At 43.5% G+C, this 18,454-nt stretch overlaps 1 protein-coding gene across 2 annotated transcripts in view; it reads right to left on the reverse strand.

Annotated features, from left to right (window-relative positions):
- Positions 1 to 18,337, reverse strand: part of SP6 (Sp6 transcription factor) — a 101,554-nt gene extending 83,217 nt beyond the window's left edge. The window contains exons 1-2 of one of the 2 annotated variants that reach the window (XM_083583417.1): positions 17,984 to 18,337; positions 16,521 to 16,599 (exon numbers count right to left, since the gene is read on the reverse strand). The gene's annotated coding sequence lies outside the window, so the exon portion shown is untranslated. Of the gene's footprint in view, positions 1 to 16,520; positions 16,600 to 17,979 lie in introns of both variants that reach the window. The other variant, XM_083583418.1, reaches the window with a different exon arrangement.
- Between the last annotated feature and the right edge of the window lie 117 nt (positions 18,338 to 18,454).

Raw genomic sequence — 18,454 nt, forward strand, 5'->3', positions numbered from 1 at the left:
GCCTACTACCTTTTTGAATGACCACCACATATGATAAAATGTACCCACTTCATCTTTACACTTCCAGCACACATTAGATAAATTCTTACACATTTTTGCTGGCTTTACTGGAGATAAATACCATCAGCTTCTGGGAAATGATTTATAATGAACTGAAGAAAATGTTTTAAAATGTTATAAAACCAGAGGTATTTTTATTAGGAATAACAGGTGAATACTATTTATGTATGCAACTACTGTACAGCAGCAAGGATGCTACTTGCCCCAGAAATGGAAAAAAGAGAAAGTTCCAACGAAGGAGGAATGGATAACTAAGATGATAAATTATGCCAAAACGGCAAAGATGACCGGGAAGATCCAGGATCTAGATGAAAAAAAGTTTATACATGACTGGACAGAATTTGTATAGAGTACCTTAAGGTTCACTGTATAGATTTTAAAACATCAACAGGATTGATATAACATCTAGGAAGTAATGTGAATGAAGGTTATAAATGGACTTGAATTTGAATGGAAAAGTTAAGATGTGTAAGGAAACAAAGGAGAGAAATTGGAATCCGGGGGGGGGGGAGGGAGTCCAGAAGGGATAAATAACTAATTAGCTCTTAATTTGTGTTACGTTGAAAACTTTTAATAAAAAATATTTTAAAAAAGAGAGACTGGAAACCTGGAGTAGCTACAGCCAAAACCAAAGACAGTTGAAGCTAACTAATTCTCGTTTTTGGCCCATCCTCCTCTCTGGTGAGTTCTCAAAAGGCAAAACTGAGGCTAAGGAGCCAGAAGTGTTCCATTTGCTTATAGATCAGCCTCCACTAGTTAGCTGCACTTACAATTTTCATGTTTTGCATTGGCAATACGATTCTCTCCCTGCAGTGAACACTGGGCTTCTCCCTCGCAACATTTCTGCCTAGGGTACACCTTGGACAGAGCAAAAAGATCACCATTTCAGGTGTGTACGCAGCCACACAGTAAGCTGCATGTCCCACTCCCCGACGATTATTTCAGAGATGCAATGACTCTCGTCTGGCCTGAGAGCCAGCTGAGTCTCCCATGTAATTTGATAATTTACTGCAATTAAAGACTCAGAAAATATTTATAGCCAGCCCGAGATTTGCAGGGCCAGCCCTGTTCAGCCAAGCACACACCACACTGCCCGGCAAGGAGAGAGCTTATTAATAAGAGACGCCATGTACAAAACGCAAAGGGGCAGGGTGCATGAGGTTGCCTGGCTTTTTATGGGTGAGCCTATGGAAAGCAGGGTGGGGAGAGATGACAGAACAGCGGCAGTTTAATTCCAAAGATACTCAGCTGATGGTATGGGACTGGGTTCATTATGGACTCAATGGGACAGCTTGAGTATAGTGAATCTCTCAAGCTTGGTTTCAATAACACAAAGTAAGCCTGCATGCACATCGTACGTTCAAAGCACACACACCCAAATCCTGGGAACTGCAGTTTGCCCCTCACTGAACTACAATTCTCTGCACCCTTAATAAATTATCTGGGGGTGGGGAATGTGCTTTAAATGCATGGTGTGTGAAAAGCCTTAGTTTCAATGAAGCAAAGTAAGGCTTTAAAATTGTTCTCCTTGAGGCGGGAAAACTAATCTCTCAAGAGTTTTCAGTGCAAAGAAAAGTGGGGGTGGGAATCCCAGGCTGGCCCTATTGTCTCTAAAGGGGTGAGATTTCAATTTCCTGTGACGGCTCAGTGGTTAATCTGTGCTTAATCACGGGAAGAATGAGCTGGCAAGAGGGTTTGATCATGTCACACTGAAATTACTCTTAAACCATATGTACAACTGGTGACCATCTAAGAGACCACCAGTACCCAGAAGGGCTAACAGCGGCCTCTGCTGGCTGTTCTTTGTTCTCTTTTGCAGGCAAAATTAAGAGCCCCCAAATGGCCAGGGATCTGTTCTCTCCAAGACTTTGTACGCAATCCTAGTTCTTCTTTAAACTTTCTCGTTCTGTTTGTTTGAAGGAATACCCAGTTTTTAACGACAGCACTGTACTGAACGGTGTATTTTGTGTGTTGATTTCCCTCCCCCCTGCCCCCTTCAGAATTACGTGTATCTGAAATGATGGCCATCTCTGGATATTTGTTTGGGCAACTTGCGCCTTTGAGAGGAGAGGGGCACCTTTAACCCTAGATGCTATGGTCAGTTACTCAGTGGTAAGAATGAATGAATGAATGAATAAGTTTATTACGGTCATAGACCAGAAGGAAAAAACATAAAGACAACAGCAGTTTACGAGGGAATGATGGTGTCAATTAAAAGTTGTAAAATTATACATAAAAACAATACACATATGCACTCACACCCACACACAAAAAAAAAAAAAAAAAAAAAAAAAAAGGGGGGGGGGCTTGTCCAAGGGTCAGATCTTTTACTTTTTTACAACTAATGCCCTCCGCTTGATCGCGGCCGCAGAAAACTTGGCCACTTTCAGTGTTACTTCTGGGTTTTTATCTCCTAGTAGGATTTTCAGCCGCTGAGATTCAGATCGACCTGGAAATTTCTGAACGATAGGAGAGATAAACAGTGACCTGATATCCCCGTAGAGGTCGCAGTGTAACAACACATGTGAAGCCGTTTCCACCTCCTTCAGACCACATGGGCAAACTCGTTCGGCATAGGGTGTGCCCTCGTATCTGCCCTTTAGTAAGGCAGATGGCAGTACATCAAATCCGGTAAGGGTAAACGCCCGCCTATATTTTGCGATTTGTAGATCCAGCAAATATGGGGTTAAATTAAACCCTTTCCCATAATCTTGGATAGCTGGGTATTTATCTATCTTGCTCATATGGTCCTGAAGCTCTACATCTCCTATTCGCTGGCTCACCATCATTTTAGCCTTTTCAAAACCTGCGGCTATAAGTTCTTGTAGGGAAAGCCCCAGGCCCTTCAATTTTTCATAAAGCGACAATCTCCATTTAGACTGAAACGGGTCTAATAAAGTCAATGGAGCCACTCCCACTGGGAAAAATATGAGTTTTAGCCAGAAGTGAATCTTCAGGATCCATATCCTGGCATTAATAGGGAGTTGACCTACCTCCAGCCTAATGGCAGTGTTGGAGACACAGGTAGGTAACCCTAGTAGGGAGCGGTAAAATTTAGTTTGTACAGATTCCAGGGACTTGAGTTTTTGGCAGTTAAATATCTGGGTGCCATACATCAGTTGTGGAAGTATTTTTGCAACAAAGACCTGGGAGGCGGCAGGAACATATTGACCTCCTTTTCTGTAAAAGAATCTTATGATAGCTCTAAAAGATCTTTGCGCATTTGCAATGGAATTCTTAATCTGATGGCACCAAGATCCCTTCTCATCAAAAATTATTCCAAGATATCTAAAAGATGTTACTTGCTCAATAGGTTGGTTATTAATTTTCCATTTATGTCGGAGTTTTCTCTTGGGGAACACCATAATTTTTGATTTAGTGTAATTTATTATTAGGTGTTCAGCTTCGCAATACTCTGTAAGAGCTCGTAAAAGTTTTCTTAGACCCACACAAGAGAAGGAGATAAGTGCCGCATCATCTGCGTACAAAAGGACTGGGATTGGTATATTGTTTAGGTTTGGGGAGTGAGTACTTGCTTCCTCCATCTTTCCGACTAAGGAGTTTATATAGAAGTTGAATAGAATAGGGGCAAGAACACAGCCTTGCTTGACACCATGGAAACTTTGGATTTCCTTTGATAGGTTCCCATAACGGTCGAATCGAAAGCTGATTTGAAATCTATAAAGGCTACATAGAGAGAGCCTCCTTTCTTTGAGGTGTATTTCTCCACTAGATGTTGCAATACCAGTCCTTGGTCTAGAGTTGATCTATGTGCCCTGAAACCAGCCTGGGCTTCCTTTAGGATGTGCTCCTGTTCCAGCCAGTCCGCAAACTTTTCACGTAAGTGAGTTGCATAAAGTTTGCTAATGATGCTTAAGAGACTGATTGGTCTGTAATTGGCTGGATCAAGTTTACAGCCTTTCTTGAATATGGGAACGATGATTGCCAGTCCCCAGTCCTCTGGTATTATTGCTGTTTGATCTATGCTGGTGAAAAGGGTGGCAAGGACTGGGGCCCACCAGTCAATATTGGCTTTGAGAAGCTCAGGAGAGATATTATCTGCTCCCGGGGCTTTTCTATGTTTGAGTGCCTGAATAAGCCTCCTAATCTCCGCAACCGACACCGGAGGCCACTCATCACCTGCCGCACACTGTATTAGTGGCTGTGTCAAAGGCAGAGCTGAATATAAAGATTGAAAAAATGCCTCCCAAGTCCCTGCAGGTATTGTATACTCCACTTCTGAGGAAGTAGATCGCACTCCATTTGCTACCAGTCTCCAGAAGGTGGCTGAATCTCTCTCTCTGGATGCATCTATTAGGCATTTCCATTCTCTTTTCTGTGCCAGGAGTTTTTTGTTTTTGATCAGAATTTTATAGTTTCGTTTATCTTCAAACCAGCCCGTGGGGAGTTGGGGTAAATTGGCAGATCTATAATTCTTGTATTTTTTCAGTAAGTTTAGCTTCATGTCCTGACATTCTTGATCAAACCAGGGTTTGGAGTTTTTATATGCTGAAGATTGCCTACTTGGCCTGTTCCTTTTTTCCTTCAGGGAATCTTGAAGGAGTGAAATTAACTCCTGAAATAAATTTATCTTTAGTTCATGTCTAGAGGAAGTTATAAGGTTTTCTCTCTTAGTGAGGAATTCCTTTGAGCATAGCCTACTTGAAATTTCCTTATGCAGTTCATCTGTCCATCTGATACGCGAATATCTGAGCTCCAGAGCTGTAGGGCTCGAATGCTCGATTTTCTCAGCGCAGGATAAATCCTTTCCCGCAGCTACGAGAGCACTTAATGGCAGATGGTCACTGTCTAAGCGCTCCTCCACTTTACATTCCAGAACTTTGTTTTGAAAATCATACGACACGATTATATAGTCAATTGTGGAGGCGCCATTGTTAGATATAAATGTGAATTCTCCAACCTTCTCCCCCTCTGTACGGCCATTTAGTATAACCAAGTCCAAGTTGTTGACCAAGTGTAGTAGGCATAAGCCGGCATAATTGCAGCCTTTATCCTTTGAGACTCTAGCTGGTATTGGGTGGGTTTCCTCTATAATGGGGACTGTTTCGTGGAAATGGGCATACAAAGCCTCATCAGATTGTCCAGTTCTGGCATTTAGGTCGCCTGCCACCACTACAGAGGCATCAGGAAATTGATTTGATAGTTTGTCAAGATACTGTTCTAACTGAGCCCAAGTGTTTCTTATCAATCTTTTCTCTCTTTGTGGGGGTAGGTATACGTTAATCAGCAGCAAGCTGTGGGTTCTCCACTGTACATGCACAGCTGTGGCCAGATGGTCTAGTGGGTCTAGTTCTTTAAATATGGCCCTTAGCCTTGTTGAAATTAGGGTAACTAACCCACCTTTAACTCGCCCCCCTCTAGTACTTAAAAGACCTGGGAGGGAGAACGCAGAAAAACCATTTAGCTCCACTTCACTTGTGCTCCAGGTCTCCTGGAGGAACACAATGTCATGTCTCTGGATGTATTTAGCAAAGGATTGGTCAGAAACCCTCTTTTGCCAACCTGCAATATTCCAAGTTAGCAAGGCAAGGTTGCACGCTGTCTTGCCAAACATTGATCTTAGTCAATTTGCCTTTAAAAGATTTTTTGGGCCTATCTTTTTATCTGTTAGTTGGATTTCATTCATTTTGGCAATATCCATAGATGTATTGTCGCCCAGGTACTCAATGGAATCAATTGAAGGGTGCAGCGTGCTAACATTAGTGATCAGTACTCCTTTTTTTGGCGAATCTACCTTGAGGTGTTCTATTTGACTGGTACCAAGTTCATCCTCATCCAGGTATCTCATGCTGGTCCAAGAGCGCGTTGTGGTTGTCATAGGGATGGTTTCCTTCTTAGATGGTAGATTGTTGCTGTCCCTTACGCACTGTGTTAGATCTGTTGCTGTCAGGTTTATCTCTGCAACTGCAGAGGTATTATAAAGGTAGTCTTTCATGGTTGCTATAGGGATGGTTTCCTTCTTAGATGGTAGTTTGTCCCTTGCGCACTGTGTTAGATCTGTTGTTAACAGGTTTATCTCTGCAGATGCAGAGGTATTATAAGAGTAATCTTTCATGGGGTCTGTCTTGGCTTTTTCAGAGAGGTTCTCTTTCTTTAATTGGTCCGTTGCCGGTTCTTTCTCTCTTACTTTTTCCGGAGCATTCATCTCTGTTAGCTTATTTCTAAGGGTCTCCAATCTTCTCAAGATCTCAGATTGGGCAGGGAAAGGCAACAATCCAAACTGATTTATTAATGCCTTTTCTTCTGGATAGAAGTTATCCGTCCCCTCATTAGGCAGTCTCATCTCCTGTCTTAGTTTCAAGGACCCTTGCTCAGTATGTTCCAGTTTGTCTTTTGAGTGTCCTCTCTCCACCTTTGGTTTACAAGAAAATCTTATCTCAGCTGTCGTAAACTCATCAGGAAACAATTTCAAACATGTGCTGTTTTCAAAGAATCTTGTTACCGTTATCCTTTTCTTTAACAGCAAATGTCTTGATCTATATATATATTTAGCCAAGTTTTGATCTTTGAAGGAGGCAATCACTCGCAGAGAGTATCCATTGTAGAATATAAAATCTACTGAGGTAATGTCCTTTAATTTTATTTTCCCTGGCAGCATGTCATCTAAAGTATTCACAAAATGCACCGAGCGTTCTTCCTGTGTAAGGAAGCCCTTTGGCTTCGGGTAGTTAAGAAATGCTAACTTCCTATCTGCCAACATCAGTTTCCATACTGGCTCAACTTGAGATCTGCCATGATCAATGGTATGGGGTGAGTCTTCTTTAATATTTATGGATCCTTGGGGTTTCAGCATAGAGCACCCGGGTTGTGATTCCGTTTCCTCACTTGTTTTGTTAGGCAGCGATGATGTTTCTTTCAAAGACTTCAGCTGGATCTTTTTTCCTGAATCCACACTGTTGTTCTCTCTGCTACCATGTATAGCAGGTTTGTTAGAGTTTGTTTTTGATTTTGTTGGGATCAGCTTATATAGTCTTTTCCAGCATACTTTACATGCACGTCGATTTATAACAGATTTCCTTGCAATTTTTATGTTCTTACTTTTCTTTTTAGTTTCAGCTTTCTTCTTATGGGATCTCTTACTGATGCCTCGCCTCTTTTGATTTACTTCGATAGGAAATTCAGTTTTAGGGACAGGTACATACAACCCTATGTCCTTTCCTTGGTGTAAATGATTTTCCGCTGCTGATCCTTGTGTGCACTTGCTGGTTGCTGGTTGCTTTGTATATTCTGGCTCTTGAAGGGTGGTTGGTAGATCGGCACCATGAAATTCTGAGCCTTTAGCTTGAAGGGGATAATTTTCCACTAATGTCAGGAGCAGCCCATTTGTTATTGTTAAGTATTTTTTCATAGCTGCCAGATCCAGATTTATAGAGAGCAGCCAGTCCTGAGGATAGCAGTCATTGTTTTCCGTCTGGGAGCCCATAGATGAAGTCTGGGATTTCTGGGAGTTTCGGGATTCTTCCTGTAGTTCTGAAGATAATATCTCAGCCAAGACTATTTCGTGGGCCAGGCTCATTGTGTTTCTATTTTGGTTGTTATTCTCCGTGTCCTGTATTCCTCTAGAGGAGGTTGAGTGATCTTGAGCAGCAGAGGGAAAAAGAAGAGCCTCATCCTGCTTCGACTCAACCATCTCGGCCATCTTTTGCCCATTTCCATTTCCATTCTCATTGTCCCTTGTATGTAAAAAGTATTGCGTGATTTTACTCTGTTTCTCATAACACTCCTGGAACAATGGGCTTGTCACTATCCCCAGGTCCCTACATTTCTTTCTAGTAAGTACCATTTGTAAATCTTTGTTACCAATCAGGGTTATTCTTCCTATTTCAAAAACTATGTCTCTTAGGAAGTCGGAAGCTCCACCCAGCTATAGGCTAAGGTCCAAATTGAGGCAAGATTTGGGATAGCTGTTTATAGTTTGTAATAATTTGATAGCTTGTAGTTCAGGGCATAACACGAAGTTGGCAATAGATCAGCCGTCGCCCGTTTTCCTTATTGTCGGTCAAACTTGAGGAGCGTAGCAGCGCGGGGAGCAAACCCTCCGGACATCAAGATAACAAGGCATAAAACGTTAACTAAGAAAAACAGAGGCAGTGGTGAGGTGATAAGGCAGCCAATAAATCATTAAAACTATAAAATTAGAGTCCAGGAAGAATAAAAAACTACTTAAAATCTTAATTGAAAGCAGGCGAACCTGACTGTGCTGCTATCTCCGTCGCCATCTTCCGGGTCCTCCCCCAAAGTCCTCAGTGGTAAGAGAAATGCAGTCTGTGCAGGGATGGTGACAGGATTTCCTGGGCTATGTACACTGCATGTGGATTGACACCCGCTGCCCTGCAATCTATTGGCAAGAACTTCTGCATTTATTAATTTAGCCGAGCCTACCTTACAGGGCTGTTGCAAATATAAAAAGGGGGAGGGTAACGTACACAGCCTTGATCTCTCTGGAGGAAAAACAAAATGCAAATCTGCAATGCCACCCTTTTAAAGAATGCCAGAAAATCAGCTCCTCTTGGTTTAACTGAAACATTTTTTAGCCCCGATTCTTACAGCAAAATACCACCACCACCCAAAAACAAACAACAAATGAAAACAAACAACAACAAAATATGTGAAGTTTTACAGATTTAGTATTTGCTCTATCATCTCTCAGCCGAGCATACTTCACTGGGCTGTTGTTGGGAGAAGGGAAACCCATTTGCACAGCTTTCAGGTCCTGGTGGGAGAGGCAAGATACAAATATATACTGCAGTGCCACTCATGTAAAGAAAAAGAAATGTGCACAAGCTAGAAAAGTAGCTCCCTCTATTCTGATAATTTACAGAAAAATAGCAAAAGAAAACGAAAAGCTATCTAACACTGTGTATAATAATTCATTATCAAAACCAGTTGGTTAGTGCAGAACTATTTTTAAAAAAATAAATATTTGTTTCCTTCCAAATAACAGCAGTAACATCTAAGAAGCCCTACCTAATTGTTTTAAAAATCAGGACTGGGGAGAGAGAGGGAGAGGGAATTAACAATATAATCATATATCTACTTAAAACAGCACAATCCTAACCATGTTTACTCAGAAGTAAGTCCCATTGAATTCAGTGAGGTTTACTCCAAGGTAAATGGAATTAGGATTGTAGCCCTTCTGCCAGAAAAGTGCGCACTGGATGCTGGGAAGGACCAGATTCAATATTCAATATGAATCCCTGTTCAGCAACCCAGGACAAATTAAACTTGCATAACTCTTTATGTTTAGAAAATGACCATCAACACTCCAATCTGAAATCCTGGACACAATACTGAGCTAATATGTGTATGTCAGGAACTGTAGTTTGCTCCTCACAGAGCTAAAATTCAATTCACCCATACCAAACTACACTTCCCAGGGTTCTTGTGGGGCGGGGGGGGGGGAATATGCTTTAAATGTAGATTGACCAAACGATCTGATGGTATAAGCAGGATTTGCTAATTACTTAAGGTCTTGAGACAAATTTGCACACAATTTGCAAATGCTGTTTCATATGTATTAGCCTCTCGGCTAATTAAATGATGGGTAGCTGGGGTTTCGCCAGCACTGCGTTTTGCAGTTCACCCATCTGTCCTGTAAGCGAACTAATTAAAAAATTAATTATTATTATTTTTAGGAGAGGGAAAGGGGCAGGAGAGCCAGGGCCCGTTCCCAAAGATCTGAGGCTTGGGTCCCCTGGGCAAGCCTCTAATAATGCCCACAGATATAAGACAGTTTCACATGTATATAAAACATGTGCAGTACTGTATATAAAACAAGTTCTGGAGCTAAGCTCTGGTGAGCCTCCTGGCTCAGATGAAGGCAATGTGTGCATCATATATTTAGAGTACATTTAAAGTGCATGGCTTCACCCCCCACCCCAAAAGAACCCTGGGAACTCTAGTTTACCCATCACAGTTACAATTTCCAGCAAACTACAGTTCCCACGATTCTTTGGGTGGAAGCCTTGTTTTAATTTGTTTTGTTGTTTCTGTTTTAACTATTTATTTGTGCTTTTTTATATTGTGTTTTTAATCTTCTGATGAAGGATGGCATATAAATTTTAATAAACAAACAATAAATCTAAGGTGCAAGCCCTGAACTTAGGTCTACACACTTTCTATGCTGCTCATCTCAGGGCATATAATATATACACCACAAACTTATTGGGAATTGTATATTGTGAAAGTTCTGAACCTCGTGTCGGATATCTGTTGGGCCCCCCTTGAAGGATATAAAGCTCCCGAGTTCCCCAGAAAGAAGGGGAGACAGTTAAACCGGCTTTAGCCTGTAGCATATTCTCTGCTCTGTGATTCCAACGAACCTCTGTCTTGCCTTCGGGGCACTGGAGAAGATTTATTGCCCATGCGACTTCCTCCCCCTCGGGAAGGAGAAAGGGAGAGGCAAAGGGCTGGCAGCTCTGTGGGTGGGGTCAAATTTATAGCCCCTTGTGCAACAAGCAGAGGATGAGGAATGTATTCCTCCTGGACTTCTCTGAAAGTATTCGGGGGCCAAAAGAGTCTTTAGGAGATATTTCACTTTTGGTGCACGTCCAATCCCACCCTACAACGAACCGTCAGCAGTGGAACTCCCCTCTGTTTTGTAGGCCCATATATAATAGCCCTCCCATGTTGTTCCTAAATGCAGAAGAGGAAGGATGTGGGCAGGTGGTGGTGGGAGATGTAATTATTTCAAAGGCCCCTTTTGCTGAACCCTCCTCCAGGTGCTGTGGCTCAGGAGCCTTTGAATCCAGGTATTTCCCCAGCTTGGGGAGGGGGAGAAACCTTAATCTGCCTCTGTTCCGCCCACAATACTGTGCCACATTTGAACTGTTTCCCTATTCAAGCACCTGTGGTTTTTTTAAAAAAGCGCAAGTTCACCAGTGTGGCATGAATGTTAGTATTTCCACTGTGACACGTTTTCCTGACTCCTGTACACCTTGCAAAACAGACAACGCTTTTCTCAAGCGATGTTCCTTTACTCAGGTGGCATCCACAGTATACAATTTAAAGCACTTTTACATCTCTTTAGCAGTCATTGCTGCTCCCAAGGAACTCTGGGGGCCAATGTGGTTTGTGAAGGGCGCTGAGAGTTGTGAGGGGAGACACCTCACAGAGCTACAAGGCCCAGCGCCCTTAACAAACTACAGCTCCATGAGGCAAGGTGAGGGGGCCGCCTCTGGTTTCCTCCTACCTTCCCCCCTCCAGATGTTAATTTTTATTATCCCCTTGTTCCTGATGCAGAACCTCACTCAGCCCTTCTTCCCTGGCAGGGGGTGGAATTTTGTGATTTACCTCAGGCACCAAAATGTCTTGGTCCGGCCCTGGCTCCCAGGATTTTGTGGGGGGAGCCATGATAATGAAAGTGGGAGAAGAGTGATTAAAGGTATAGGATGGATGCGACCTTATTTCTATGAAGAACATCCCCATGTAGTGTGAAGTGGTCTTGATGCTCTTGCACCCAGTAATTTCACGGGGACTTTGCAGAACTCTGCTGAGCAGAGGGGGGAATTTTTGTCAATGCAAGGGCCACATTCCCTTATGCCAGTGGTGGGTGGGGCCAGGGCAGCAATGAGTGTAAATTTTGCCTTCGTACAGTAGGCTAGTTTCTACATGTACTCACACACCCCTCTTCCATCCAAGCTAGAGCCATTGTCAAGAGTTCAAGAATACATTCCAGCTGTGCTTTTTCCTCCAGGAAAAATAGGTGCTGGAACTCACCATGACGTTGTTAGAGTAAGCCACCCTCTTCAAATATCTCAAGGGCTGTCACATGGAAGAGGGAACAAGCTTGTTTTCTCCTGCTCTGGAGGGTAGGACTCAAATTAATGGCTTCAAGTGACAAGAAAGGAAATTCCAACTAAACACCAGGAAAAGCTTTCTGAAAGTAATCGCTGTTTAATAGTGGGACGGACTCCCTTGGAGAGTTTGTGGGCTCTCCTTCCTTAAGAGTTTTTTAAGCAGAGGTTGGATGGCCATCTATCATGGATGCTTTAGCTGAGATTCCTGCTTTGCAGGGGGGTTAGACTAGATTGCCCTTGGGGTCCCTTCCAACTCTACAATTCTATGATTCTATGACTCGGGGTAACCCTGAACAGATGCCGGTTTCACAGCAGCCATGTTCACTGCCTGCGGAGGTACTAAACACTATGGCAAGCTGTCTGCCTAGCTGGTTTGGGGGTCACCCCTGGTTCTGGTGCAGGTCAAATCAATGTTCCCTCCTCCCTTGTTCTCTGACATTCAGGCAGATGGCATGGGCAGCCTGGAAGGGCCCTTGTGCGAATGTGCATGTGTGCAACGGTAGAGTCCTGGTAGGAAAGCTTAAATCCTGCCACCACTACATGGGAGATGGATGGAAGAAAAGGAAATATGAATTAGCTTAGCTTAGCTTAACCAATCGTGGCTAGGAGCAAAGTAGATTCATTGTTATGTACTGAGTTGAATAGGATCCAAAATGCAGCAGTCTGATTGGTCCTAGAACAATACAGCAGTATGATTGGTCTGCAGGAGCCACCCAATCCAGCTCCAGGTGGAAGTGAATCCACAACCTGATTGGCCTACAGGAGAATCCCGGAATTAGCCAATCACATGCAGCCCATTGTGTAAATAATGTATATAAAGCTGAATAAAGAGCATGAAATCCACTCTTGACTCCGAGTATATTTCAGTCATAGATCTTAAAAAAGTGTAGACACACAAGCGCTGGCCAGCTTCCATTTTGACTTGAAATGTTCATTTTAGGCTTCTCAGAAGTACGCAAAGGCAAGAAACGGGTATGGGTGGTGTCAGCCTGCAATGGCGCCCATGTGAGAGGTGCCGGAACTGAGCTCCAGCTGAAAAAAACAACACTGCAAGGGACAGATACAGAAACTGGGAGGGCACTCAACCTCAGCTCCCATTATCTATTGCAAGGGTGTAAATTGCCATAGACCCTCATGGAAGAGCTGAAATTCAGTGGCAGGTCACATGGTTTGCACACAAAAGGTAAAGACGCCTGTCTGAAAATGTTTGGGTAGAAGGAACATGTGGCAACAGGACATCGTCATTCCCCTGCCTCCTGCAAACTGCAGCTAATAAAGTGAAGCTGGGCTGGTGAAACAGGGGAGGCGATGATGCTACCACATCTCCTCTTTCTTTCGCCAAATATTTCCAGGGAGAGAAATGCGGGAGTCAATGCATTCTGCCAACCCCATACTGTGGAACTAGGCCTGAAGCCTCCGCTTTATTTTGCCTTGTCTCTTTGCAGTAGGCTGAGTACCTGTAAAGTACATTCGAATCATACATACATACACTACCCACCAGCAAATTCTGGGCACTGTGGTTTGTCAAGGGTTGCTGGAAACTGTAACTCCGTGAAGTGTAAATGACAGTGCTCAGAATACTTTGAGGGAAAGAATGTGCTTTAAAGGTGAGATGTACATGCAGCCTTATTAGTATATTTTCCAAATCTAGCAATTTCAGGTAAGTGCATGGAGAGTATTCTTTTGAAAACTCTTGAGCTTTCCAAAGAATACGTGTCTACCCTGACACAAAATATGTAAACAACTTCAGGGATGGGAAGAAATTCAGTCCTAAATTGCACAGCACGCAACAAAATATGAACTGAAATCTAGCTATCCTTTGAAATGCACACTTAGAATTTTGCATGCAATGCAGGTTTTAAAAAAGGGTACAGAAGTGCATTAATTAAAGGAAATTGCTTTCAGAAATGTGTTCATTAGGCTGCAAAACTGCATATAAGGAGAAATATTAGGATGGATTTTAATGATGACTTTTAAAAAAAATTAAAAAATTTAAGCCACCATGAAATGATGGTATATATAAAGGCAACATGCAAATAAATGTGGTGAACTGAATTTAAGATTGGAGAAATGAGGGACTGAGGGAAATGGAAACTGACAAACCTTTCCACCTGTACTTTAAACCCTTGTACCTGGCTGGCCCCACAACAGGGTCTTTGTCATCTCCGCAATGCAACCTATCTCTCAACCTCATAGCTTCAGAGCAAGCCAGAACTCGCTTAGTGTTCTCTAATACAGATTGTGAAGCGGGGAGGAGAGGGAGAGCGGTAGGTCTGTAAAAAAAGAAAAGGCACCCAACCATAGACTCCTCTTTTTGTTTAAAGGCAGATCAAAGATTCTTAGTAAACTCTCAGCAACGCTCTGTGGTCTACATGAAAGAGCAACTGAAGCATCTCAGAGACTATAAAAGGGACAAAGATTCTCAGTGAAGCCACGCTTGTCAGTGCCCTTTCCGGGTTTGATGATGCCCTGGTTTCACATACACACCCCTAACGTAAAGGGGAAGCAAACGAGAGGAGGAAAATTCTCACCAATATTTGCACATAGACTCTCAAAATCCCAATGGTTCAAAGATTACATTTGGGTTTTGATGTTCAAATGAATTTACAGTCTCCCTTCAAATGTATAATCTGCCTGTGTGAGAACGCACAATTGCTTTTCTGAATCACAACTGCGACCTGCAACAAAATGCTGCAGTGAATCCTCACCTCACCTGCCACACACGTCTAGATTCCGGACTCACCCCCCCCCAAAAAAAAACCAAATCCTTTAGTTTTCAACGGACACTCAACATTTTGTGGCTTGCTTATATCTCCCTCTAATTTCCCATTCATTCCATTTGGTACTTGTGCTATTGGCACTCATCATCTGAGTCTGGTATTAGAGGGAGTGATATCAAGGCACATCTAATCCAGCCCTCTGTTTCCAACAGTCGCCAGCCAGGGGGCTCTGGAAGCTGGGCATAGAGATGATGGTGTGCTTTTGCAGTCTATCTCCAGATAGTCAGAGGTACACCTATAACTGCTGATAACTTTTAATCATTACAGTGGTACCTTGGTTCCCGAATGGCTTAGTTGTCAAACAAACTGGCTCCTGAATGCCGCAAACCTGGAAGTAAGTGTTCCGGATTGTGAACGTTTTTCAGAAAACGAACATCCGATGCTGCTTCCACTTGAGTACAGGAAACTCCTGCAGCCAATCAGAAGCCGTGCCTTGGTTTTCGAATGGTTTCGGGAGTCTTACAGAATCCCAGAACAGATTAAGTTTGAGAACCAAGGTACCACTGTATTTAAAAAGCCATTTAAGGCTTAAGAGGGGTTTAAGAATGAAACATACCAACAGAAAACCAATTTGCCCAGTCTTCTTTGCGACAGGCAGTCCATCACATATTTGAAGATGACTATCGTATTGCTTCAAGAGTCTCCTTTAAAGACCAAACTGAATGCATAGGCTTAATACTCAGAGACCATAACTGCTGCTGTTCACGATGCATTGCAAGAGCCTCGATTTTCAAACCCTCTTGAGAACTAGCTGTGTACATACCATGCATTTAAAACACATGGCTTCCTGCAAAGAAGCCTGGGAACTGAAGGCTGCTGGGAATCATAGCTCTGTGAGGGGTAAAGAATAGTTCTCAGGCTTCTTTGAGTGAAGTCATGTGCTTTAAATGAGGCATGAACACCCACGAGGCACAGGGCTGGCTGTTGTCTACAAATGCTAAGTCATTTGTAGAGTATTTTCTACAGGTTGAACTCCCTCTGGTTCACTCTAGCAGTGTTTCCCAAACTTGGGTCTCCAGCTGTTTTTGGACTACAAATCCCATCATCCCTAGCTAGCAAGACCAGCGGTCAGGGATGATGGGAATTGTAGTCTGGGGAGAGAAAATTGAAGACTCAGCACTACAGCCTTCTTTGACTTTCCAGATTTTGCTTTTTGAGCTGTCCAGTGTTGATAAGCATTCCCTCCGTTTCTGATGCCAGGTGTTTATTGTCGTCGCTTATGTTGCCAAAACAGCACCACCCACACATAAGAGGGAAATGTCAGCAGACTGAGTGCCAGCATGGAGCAATGGTTAGAGTGTTAAGGCTACAACCTGGAAGACCAGCGTTTGAATCCTCACTCAGCCATGAAGCTCACTGGGTGCTCCCAGTCACTGCCTCTCAGCCTAACCTACCTCACAGGGTTATTGTGAGGATAAAATGGAGAGGGGAGAACCATGTACACCATCTTGAGCTCCTTGGAGGAAAAGGTAGTATATTTGGAGCCAGGGACCCAACCCACCACAGACCAGCAAAGACTGGCCACAGTGCTAAGTGGCTACTGAGGAGGGAGCAGAAAGCTGGAGGATGGGTGGAATGGAGAAGCTGGAAGCCTGAACCATGCTACGATAGGTCCTGGTTGCAATCGCTACCAAATGCTACCAAATGCTAAATCTAGAATATGTTGCAGGACATCTGAGCAGATGCTGGCCTGCATTGTAATCAAAAGCATTTGGTGCCCCCTAGAGTTGTAAAGCATATTGAAGCCTAGAAGTTTCTGAATGCCTGAAGTGGCAAGGCAAATTGGTACGAAATAAATGCTTGCCTTTGCTGTGCCCAGATTGTGTTTTTGATGTGGGGATATCAGGTGAGGCATACTCACTGTTGGATAAAACTATTCTGTAGATCTATTTCAAGTGGGCTTCAGGCCTGGCTTTGGAAACAAAACAGCCTTGCTGGTCCTGTATAATAATAATAAAAAAATATATATATTTATACCCCGCCCTCCCCGGCCAGAGCCGGGCTCAGGGTGGCTAACACCAGTAAAATTACAGTAAAAACATAATGGGGGGGACCAATTTAAAATACAGGTTAAAATGCAATTTAAAATGCAGCCTCATTTTAAAAGTAGCCCATAGATCAAAACCATAAGGGGAGGGAAACATGATGATCCTTTGGTTTTCCTTGATCTCTCAGTAGCTTTCAAGTGGGGAGTGGGTAAGGGTGGAGCTTCAAAGGAACAAATAAGAGTTTAAAGTGGGCTTCGGAGGAAGGTCGGGATATAAACTGAATGAATGAATGAATGTCGCCACCTAAAAATACTGAGTAGAGTGGCCTAGTAGATTGAAATGCCCTCTGGCAGGCAGTACAGGGTGATCCATTACGGCAGTGGTGGCCAAACTCAGACCTCCAGACGTTTTTTGGGACTACAATTCCCATCATCCCTGACCATTGGTTCTGTTAGCTAGGGATGGTGGGAGTTGTAGTCCCAAAACATTTGGAGGGCCGAGTTTGGCCACCACTGTATTAGGGCAAGTGGGGGCACTGCCCCACCAACTTCAGGCTGCCTCTACCTGCCTGCCTTACATCCAGTCCAGGGTTGGTGTGGGGGGGAGACCCTGCCTGTCAGGTTCTTCCTCCTCAACTCCGTGTTGTCCTTGGAAAACTTAGCAGAATCAAAAGAATCTGTATTTGCATCAGCCACTAGCCATACCAATAAAATAAAATGTGCTGAAGATAAGAGGTAAAAACTTAACTATAGAAAATACATTTGGGGGGTTTACATCAATAACCAAATAAGAGATCTTATTCTAATTGCCCCCGCTAAAAACCTTGCTGTTTTCGCTGTCACCTGATCACCTTGATCTTCTAAAACAAAGGAGATTGTTGCAGGAATGATTGAGCGACCCACATGGACAATAGTAGAGGGGTGATAACCTCACTGCTCAAACCTTTTTTTATAAAGAGTGCAAGCCAGAAGCACATGAGCCACTGACTCAATACAGTGGTACCTCGGGTTAAGTACTTAATTCGTTCCAGAGGTCCGTTCTTAACCTGAAACTGTTCTTAACCTGAAGCACCACTTTAGTTAATGGGGCCTCCTGTTGCCACCGCGCCACTGGAGCACGATTTCTGTTCTCATCCTGAGGTAAAGTTCTTAACCAGAGGTACTATTTCTGGGTTAGCGGAGTCTGTAATCTGAAGCGTATGTAAGCCGAGGTACCACTGTACTGCCATCTCCACAGGGACATAACGGTTTTTCCAGTGGAAATTTTTGAATTCGACCCTCAACTTAGCAGGCAGGAGGGATGGGGACAAAACTGGACTTCAGCTATTTCTACCTGCCTTTGGTTCTGGCTCCACCTGCTGTTGGGCTCTCTGCCTGCCTGCCTGCCTAATCCATAAATGCTGATGCCATTTACATGATTTGGAAGACAAGCCGCTGCTGTTGTGGCGGACGCTGCGCGCTACCAAAGGCTGAGGAGTCCCCCGGCCTCCCATTTTCATGAATCAAAACATAAATCAAAATGTCTCCAGCTTCCAAGATGGCAAAGATGAGCTTGGAAACCGTTTTGTTTGCAACTGCTTTAAGTAACAGAAAAAACTGGGTCTTGGTCTTCAGTCGCCGCCTCTCTTCTAGGGCCGCCGCAGCTTCTGCAGGTGCCCCAATTGCAGCCGCCTCTGGTGAGGAGCCAGTTCAGGTATTGTACCCAAACGCTCGTAAAAAGATGTAGCGGAGGAATCACCCCAGTTTTCCTATTGGCCTCCTGTGAAGCCACTCTTCCATCCCTTGACCAATCAGACTTCCCAAAAAAT

This window comes from Podarcis filfolensis (genome assembly GCF_964270895.1).
Source record: "Podarcis filfolensis genome assembly, chromosome: 13".
Classification (NCBI taxonomy): domain Eukaryota; kingdom Metazoa; phylum Chordata; class Lepidosauria; order Squamata; family Lacertidae; genus Podarcis; species Podarcis filfolensis.